This window comes from Monodelphis domestica, chromosome 6 (assembly GCF_027887165.1).
Source record: "Monodelphis domestica isolate mMonDom1 chromosome 6, mMonDom1.pri, whole genome shotgun sequence".
Classification (NCBI taxonomy): Eukaryota; Metazoa; Chordata; class Mammalia; order Didelphimorphia; family Didelphidae; genus Monodelphis; species Monodelphis domestica.
The window spans coordinates 258,740,718-258,749,988 of record NC_077232.1 but is presented as its reverse complement, the minus strand read 5'-3'; positions in this window follow the sequence as shown (position 1 = coordinate 258,749,988).

The window sequence follows — 9,271 nt, the reverse complement described above, 5'->3', positions numbered from 1 at the left end:
AGAGAAGACATCATAGAAACAATTAATAATTTCATCAAGGAAAATGACAATGGCGAGACATCCTTTCAAATCTTTTGGGATGCAGCCAAAGTAGTAATCAGAGGTAAATTCATATCCCCGAGTACATATATTAACAAACTAGGGAGAGCAGAAATCAATCAATTAGAAATGCAAATAAAAAAACTCAAAAGCAATCAAATAAAAACCCCCCAGCAGAAAACCAAACTAGAAATCCTAAAAATTAAGGGAGAAATTAATAAAATCGAAAGTGATAGAACTATTGATTTAATAAATAAGACCAGAAGCTGGTACTTTGAAAAAACAAACAAAATAGACAAAATACTGGTCAATCTAATTAAAAAAAGGAAAGAAGAAAAGCAAATTAACAGCATCAAAGATGAAAAGGGGGACATCACCTCTGATGAAGAGGAAATTAAGGCAATCATTAAAATTACTTTACCCAATTATATGGCAATAAATACACCAATTTACGTGATATGGATGAATATATACAAAAATACAAACTGCCTAGACTAACAAAAGAAGAAATAGAATTCTTAAATAACCCCATATCAGAAAATGAAATCCAACAGGCCATCAAAGAACTCCCTAAGAAAAAATCCCCATGGCCCGACCATTCACAAGTGAATTCTATCAAACATTCAGAAAACAGTTAATCCCAATACTATACAAACTATTTGATATAATAAGCAAAGAGGGAATTCTACCAAACTCCTTTTATGATACAAACATGGTACTGATTCCAAAACCAGGCAGATCAAAAACAGAGAAAGAAAACTATAGACCAATCTCCCTAATGAATATAGATGCAAAAATCTTAAATAGGATACTAGCAAAAAGACTCGAGGAAGTGATCAGAAGGGTCATCCACCATGATCAAGTAGGATTTATACCAGGGATGCAGGGCTGATTCAATATTAGGAAAACCATCCACATAATTGACCATATCAACAAGCAAACCAACAAAAATCATATGATTATTTCAATAGACGCAGAAAAAGCCTTTGACAAAATGCAACATTCATTCCTATTGAAAACACTAGAAAGCATAGGAATAGGAGGGTCGTTCCTAAAAATAATAAACAGTATATATCTAAAACCATCAACTAATATCATCTGTAATGGGGATAAACTAAATGCATTCCCAATAAGATCAGGAGTGAAACTAGGATGCCCATTATCACCTCTACTATTTGACATTGTACTAGAAACACTAGCAGTAGCAATTAGAGAAGAAAAAGAAATTGAAGGCATCAAAATAGGCAAGGAGGAGACTAAGTTATCGCTCTTTGCAGATGATATGATGGTCTACTTAAAGAATCCTAGAGATTCAACCAAAAAGCTAATTGAAATAATCAACAACTTTAGCAAAGTTGCAGGATACAAAATAAACCTGCATAAGTCATCAGCATTTCTATACATCTCCAACATAGTTCAGCAGCAAAAACTAGAAAGGGAAATCCCATTCAAAATCACCTTAGACAAAATAAAATACCTAGGAATCTATCTCCCGAGACAAATATAGGAACTATATGAACACAACTACAAAACACTCTCCACACAACTAAAACTAGACTTAAGCAATTGGAAAAACATTAACTGCTCATGGGTAGGACGAGCCAATATAGTAAAAATGAACATCCTACCCAAACTTATCTATCTATTTAGTGCCATACCCATAGAACTTCCAAAAAATTTCTTTACTGATTTAGAAAAAAACCATAACAAAGTTCATTTGGAATAACAAAGGATCTAGGATATCCAGGGAAATAATGAAAAAAAAATACAAAGGAAGGGGGCCTTGCAGTCCCAGATCTCAAACTATATCACAAAGCAGCAGTCATCAAAACAATTTGGTACTGGCTAAGAGACAGAAAGGAGGATCAGTGGAATAGACTTGGGGCAAGTGACCTCAGCAAGACAGTATATGATAAACTCAATGGTCCCAGCTTTTGGGTCAAAAATCCAGTATTCGATAAAAACTGCTGGGAAAACTGGAAGACAGTGTGGGAGAGATTAGGATTAGATCAACACCTCACACCCTACACCAAGATAAATTCAAAATGGGTGACTGACACGAACATAAAGAACGAAACTATAAGTAAACTAGGTAAACACAGAATAGTATACATGTCAGACCTTTGGGAAAGGAAAGACTTTAAAACCAAGCAAGATATGGAAAGAGTCACAAAATGTAAAATAAATAATTTCGACTACATCAAATTAAAAAGCTTTTGTACAATCAAAACCAATATAACTAAAATCAGAAGGAAAGCAACAAATTGGGAAACAATCTTCATAAAAACCTCTGACAAAGGTTTAATTACTCAAATTTACAAATTTACAAAAAATCAAGCCATTCTCCAATTGATAAATGGGCAAGGGACATGAACAGGCAGTTCTCAGCCAAAGAAATCAAAACTATTAATAAGCACATGAAAAAGTGCTCTACATCTCTTATAATCAGAGAGATGCAAATCAAAACAACTCTGAGGTATCACCTCACACCTAGCAGATTGGCTAACATGACAGCTATGGAAAGTAACGAATGCTGGATGGGATGTGGCAAAGTAGGGACATTAATTCGTTGCTGGTGGAGTTGTGAACTGATCCAACCATTCTGGAGGGCAGTTTGGAACTATGCCCAAAGGGCGATAAAAGATTGTCTGCCCTTTGATCCAGCCATAGCACTGCTGGGTTTGTACCCCAAAGAGATAATAAGGAAAAAAATTTGTACAAGAATATTCATAGCTGCGCTCTTTGTGGTGGCCAAAAATTGGAAAATGAAGGGATGCCCTTCAATTGGGGAATGACTGAACAAATTGTGGTATATGTTGGTGATGGAATACTATTGTGCTAAAAGGAATAATAAAGTGGAGGAATTCCATGGAGACTGGAATGACCTCCAGGAAGTGATGCAGAGTGAAAGGAGCAGAACCAGGAGAACACACACAGAGACTGATACACTGTGGTACATTTGAAGATAATGGACTCCCCCACTAGGGACAATGCAATGTCCCTGAACAACCTGCAGGGATCTAAAAAACACTATCCACAAGTAGAGGATAAACTATGGGAGTAAAAACACTGATAAAAAGCAACTGCTTGACTACAGGGGCTGAGAGTAAATGACTGAGGAGAGACTCTAAATGAACACTCTAGTGCAAATACCAACAACTTGGAAATGGGTTCGAACCAAGAACACATGTGAAACCCAGTGGAATTGTGCGCCGGCTATGGGAGAAGTGGTGGGAGGGGGGCGGGGGGAGGAAAAGATAATGATCAGTGTTTCCAATGAATAATGTTTGTAAATAACGAAATAAATAATGTTTTAAAAAAAGAGAGACTAATAGAAGATCAACAAGAAAGGGGGAGGAAAGACTAAGGGAGGCGAAGGGAGGGAAAACGAGGGAGGAAGGGAGGTGATAAAAAGGTAACAGCCTGATCTTTAGTTATTAATTACCATTCAAAATAGTCCCTTATTACAATTTGGCACCCAGACTGACTGAATTCACAATTCCTGAAGACAAAGATGTTTGAGCAAGTGATCCGTGGGGTCATAGTACTGGCAACTATTGCAGGCTATTGGATTACAATATCCTTTATAGTAAAATGACAAATATGATTATAGTACCATTCAAAATAGTCCCTTATTACAGCATGCATAGAGTACCAGTTTGGGGCACCCAATATGGGCAAACATATCCCATGCTCTCTGCTTGTCCATGAGTGTACTTGAAAACAATTTGCCTATGAATCATAGTTGAGATGATGCTACTTTCTAAGAAAGTAATAAGACTGAATAATGATCTCATTTTTGTCCCTCCAATTTCCACACTAGTGGAGCTCTCATGGGGGGAGAAAATGGGGGAAAAACAGATTGACAACAAAGAGACATCAGAAGACTAATCATCATCTCACCCAAAGTCTCAGCATGTCACGGCATGAACCAAATGTCATTGAAAAGGATCAGAGTCTGCAGATCAAGAATTATATTATATAATCCTTAAAAAGTTTCCAAGATACGCTTTTAAATATAACCAAATCTTTTTGGTCTTTATTCTACAGCTTTTAGATACATCTAATTAAAATCAAACTGTTATTAACTTGGGATGGTCCATGAACTTTGTTTTAATATCTTGACAGTGATCATTTTAATATGATTAATTTTCTTTATAATGGCTTGCATATTTAATTTTATGCGTTTAAAACTATTTTGAGAAGGCACTCATAGGTGTCATCAGATTACTGAGGAGACCCAAAAAACATAAAAAAATGAATAAATTTGGATATAGAAGTAAGCCCTCATTACAGTCTTCACCCAAGGAAATAATTTGGATCAAGATGATGGTTTCTTTTGCTCTAGCTGAGCAATTTTTTTTTTGTAACCAGTTTGGATGGGCTTCTGACATTTCTGGGTTGGTTTTACTACCAACTGTACCCTCCTCAGCCTGGGCAGTGTCCCTACTAAAGCAGGAGTTGGGGAATAGACCAGAAAATCTAGAGCTACATTTACATTGGTGCATCCTCTCCATCCCCTTTCCCCTACTCAGTAAAGAATTTCTAGTACTTTCAAATAATTTAGTGGCACAGTGAGATATCTATAAATATACTTTATGAATATATGTAAATTATTATATAGTATTTTAGTTATCTTATCTACATAAAAAATAATTAGGTATTAAATTAGTTAAAGGAATTATTGTACCCCTTCTGTTACTTAACAGTGTGAAAGTATAAGAAGATTCCTTCCTAATCCTTATTTTATACAATTTAGAAATAATGTTTTTTAACTTGGCCTTAATATGAATGGGATTATGCAGGTTTTCTTTATCAGTTGTGAGGAAATAATGATTTACACTAAATTCTGTTTATGTCATTCTTTTTAAATATCTACCCATTTTTCAAGACAGCTGATATAGTAACTATTAGGAGGAACATTAATAATAACATATATGTGGGGCAGTTGGTTGGCTCAGTGGATTGAGAGCCAGGCCTAGAGATGGGAGATCCTGGGTTCAAATATGGTCTCAGATACTTCCTAGCTGTGTGACCCTGGGCAAGTCACTTAACCCTCATTGCGTAGCCCTTACTGCTCTTCTGACTTGGAACTAATACACAGTATTGATTCTAAGACAGAAGATAAGGGTTTTATTTTTTTAGAAAAGCCAAAATTATGTGTAGAAACATGTAACTGGGAAAAAAAATTAAAGAGACAAAAAAAGAGAAATAGTCTCATACCTATGTTAATTACTTAAATCAGTAGTCAATATGATTTCATCAAACACTGTATCCAGAGAATATTTTCCCCCTTGCTGCTATTCTTCACATCATCCCATCTCATAAATTCTTTATCAAATGTGTCTATAATATTTTCCTTATTTTAATGAGAAACCAATCAAAATATTAAGATTATAATAATAAAATAGTACCCAAATTTTAGAACTAAGTAAAGAACAGAATTATAAGAAATAAGAGATAGTAAAGCAAAAATTATAAAATAAAGTTTGTTTGCTTGCCCCACACTATTTATTTAAGTGGTCATCCTTCAGAAAGCTATATCTAGGAACTGGACAAGAATCCTTTTTTGACTACAGTTTGTAAGCCTTTGATACTGACATCTGCCTGCTGGCTAGAACTTTTTTCTTGGACTTTATTTATGAAAAATTCAAACCTTTTCTTTTCTTTCATTTTTAAAGCCTTACCAGTTTTAAAGATGTAGGTAGCCAGTCAAAGGAGGCTGTCCACATGATGGGACATAGAGGCCCTTGTGTAGACTTTTGCTTGATTTACTCAAGGAGAGGAGAAAATAAGAAGAGTTAAGAGTTCAAGGGATCATTTATCCAATCTGAGACTTTGAAACCATAGGTCATGTTTTAAAGCTGTATAAATTTCCCACCCAGGTGGCTAGCCCCAGGCTAGACCTTAACATGTAAGTGTCCTAACTTCTGTTAGGACCTTTTCCCACTGGCAGATTGTCCAGTTAAGATATCTCCTATAAACTGTTCTACAGAGTCTTCTCCAGGTCACCCTTCCCTGACTGGCCTCTTAGCATTTCCTTTTGCTCCAGCCTACTGTGAATTGGACCTCCTGGGATATCTTAGAACACAAAGCTGAACCTCAAGAAATGACTCTGAACGGTTTAATCTTATTTTGTCTTTTAAAGAACCATTCTCCAACCAATGATATTCTGTGTGGGCTCATTCCTCAGTGATTATCATACTCTCTCACCTTTTTATTTCCCCTTTGCCCATGACTGATTTTGCAACTACTGATGTACATATTTTCCATCTCCAGCTGCCTCCTTCTTTAGCCCCATCCACCTCAACTCACATCCCAACAATGCCACACTCCAGATGATTTCTCCTTCCCTCTATGACCTCTGGAATAACTGCTCTGTAATTAACCAAATTCTTTTAATCTTCAACTTCTTCCTTTTTCATTACTTTTTTCTTGCCTTCCCTGAGACTTTGTTTTTTCCTGATAATAGTGCTTTTTTCACCATATTTTCTAGTGTTTGGCTACAATTTTTTTCTAAGATTCCCTGATTTGCCTGTAGTGACTCAGTAGTGAGGCAATAGAAATACTGTTTGCTTCCTGTCTGCAATCATAATTCAACAACTTCAGCTCCTTTGAGGTTAATGGTATTCAAATTGCTCATAATCTAGATCCTGATGGTTATTATCTATCAAATCCTAGAATATGCTCCCTCCTTCATCAAAGAGTTTTGTTTTCTCCTCATAGTGTTGGCAAGGGACATTGGGTTTCCCTTGGACACTCCAAACCCTAGAAGTGTTTCAGGTCAAACAGAGAACAGGAAAATTCCTTTACTTCCTTGCATCCTTGTTAATGCTGAGGAAAAGGTGACTCTGGGCATCAGATACTCACAATAAAGAAAGACCCTTAGAGAAATATTCCCCTTGAATTCTCCCCTGGATTATGAGATGGACCCAGATATACATCTTCCAGATATGCTCTAATACCATCAGGTTGTATCTAGGACATCTACTTGTCCCCTAAACTATGTCTGGTCACTCCCTGTTTCTTTGGGACACAAAACATCATTTTAGCCCTGCTCAGAAAACAAACATCCCCTGCTTCTGCCCAACCTCATTCCATTCACATAGCTCTTGTAATCAAAAGGGTGTATAAAGCCCAGAGCATATCTCCTTTAGGAGGCAGTGTTCCACCTGCACTCTCTTCCCAACCAAATTCAACATGAATACTAAATTAATAGATTTCTCTTTTTATTTCTAAGCTAAGTTATGGAATTTTGCATTCTTGCAAAGGGTACCTGTACCAAAGCTGGGGTTCATCTCAATTCCCCCCAGAACCGTCTCAATCTGCATTCCAATTCGTGCCTTCATACTAAGGGATATCTACATATAGATTTATGTCTCTGCAAATACCCAACTTTCTAATTCCTCAGTCTATTCAATTCTCATGACAACTCCACCTTAGCTACACACAGCGATGTTCATATCTTTGATGTTGTCATGATCTAGGCCCTCCATTTTTATGTTTATGAACTCTAGAATCTTTTATTTAACCATCAACTGTTATCATTATATTTTTCACTACCTTAAAACCTATAACTATGTTCTTCATCCTCACTGTGTCTCTTCATCCTTTCACCCATCAGTACTTTTACAGACTATCACCCCTCTATTTGTTTTATCATCCCTTTCCCCTCTTGACTCCTTAGTGAACCAATTTAACTCCTCACTCTACTCTACTCTTCAGACTCTTAACTCCCATATTCTATTGCAGATAATATGTTTTCAAAACTCAACTTCAGGTTATTACTATCATTTACTTTATTTGCTCCTACTCATGTGCAACTGAATAGAGTTGGAGGAAATCACAAAGCTGTACTGATTGGGTCCACTACAGAATTGTCATCTAATTTCAGCTGGGTCATCACAGTAGCAAGGCAATCATTTTCCTCCTCCCTAAATGAATTCACTTTCCCACTTTCAATAGCAGCTGCTTTCAACCTCTTTTCTCCTCAAGTCCCTCATGACTCATAATTCACCAAAATTATTGAGATTATTTACCTAGATCTATCCCTCTTCTCCAAAGACTAATTTTCTCCACTCATACATCTGTCTCTTCCTTCCCTTCAGTCTCAAAAAAAGAAATGCCTCTTTTCTTTGCGAAGGTCAACCCCACTATATGCACTATTGATCTCTTCATTCCTATCATTTCCAGTAGACTAACCTAATTATCATCTATGTTCTTTTAATCTTCAGTTTCTATTTATTATCCCTTATTTCCTGCCTTCAGCCATGCCCACTCCTTCCCTTAAACTTAAAAAACAAACTACACTTGATCTTAGTATCCCTTGTCATTCTATTTTTCTCCTCTTCTTCTGAACTAAACTCAAGAAAGCAATATACAGTAGGCTCTTCCAGCCTCTTTTCTTCTCCCTATATTCTACACCATCTAGGATCTGGCTTCTAATCTCTCTTCTTTAAATTGATGGAACCAATATTGGTTTATTAACCTATTGATTAATAATACATACCTAACTGGCCAGGGCAATGTTCCTAGTGAAAGTTGTACCGGGCTGAAATCACAATGCACTTTTTTTAAATTGTAAGTTATTTATTTAGTCAAATTAGAACATTATTCCTTGGTTACAAGAACCATATTCTTTCCCTCCCTTCCCTACCCCCACCATTCCCGTAACTGACCCTCAATTCCACTGGGTATTACATGTGTCCTTGATCAAAACCTATTTCCATGTTCTTGGTGTTTGCATTAGGATGTTCATTTAGAGTCTTCATCCCCAACCATATCCGCTCAACCCATGTAATCAAGCAGTTGTTTTTCTTCTGTGTTTCTACTACCACAATTTTCCCTCTGAATGTGGATAGTGTTCTTTCTCATAGATCCCTCCAAGTTGTTCAGGATCACTGCATTACCACTAATGGAGAAGTCCATTACATTCAATTGTACCACAGTGTAACAGTCTCTGTGTACAATGTTCCCTGGTTCTGCTCTTTTGGCTCTGCATCAATTCCTAGAGTTTATTCCAGTTCACATGGAATTCCTCCACTTTGTTATTCCTTCTAACAAAATAGTATTCCATCACCAACATATACTGCAATTTGTTTAGTCATTCCCCAATTGAAGGGCATCCCCTCATTTTCCAATTTTTTGCCACCACAAAGAGTGCTGCTATGAATATTCTTGTACAAGTCTTTTCCCTTATTATCTCTTTGGAGTACAAACCCAGCAGTGCTAT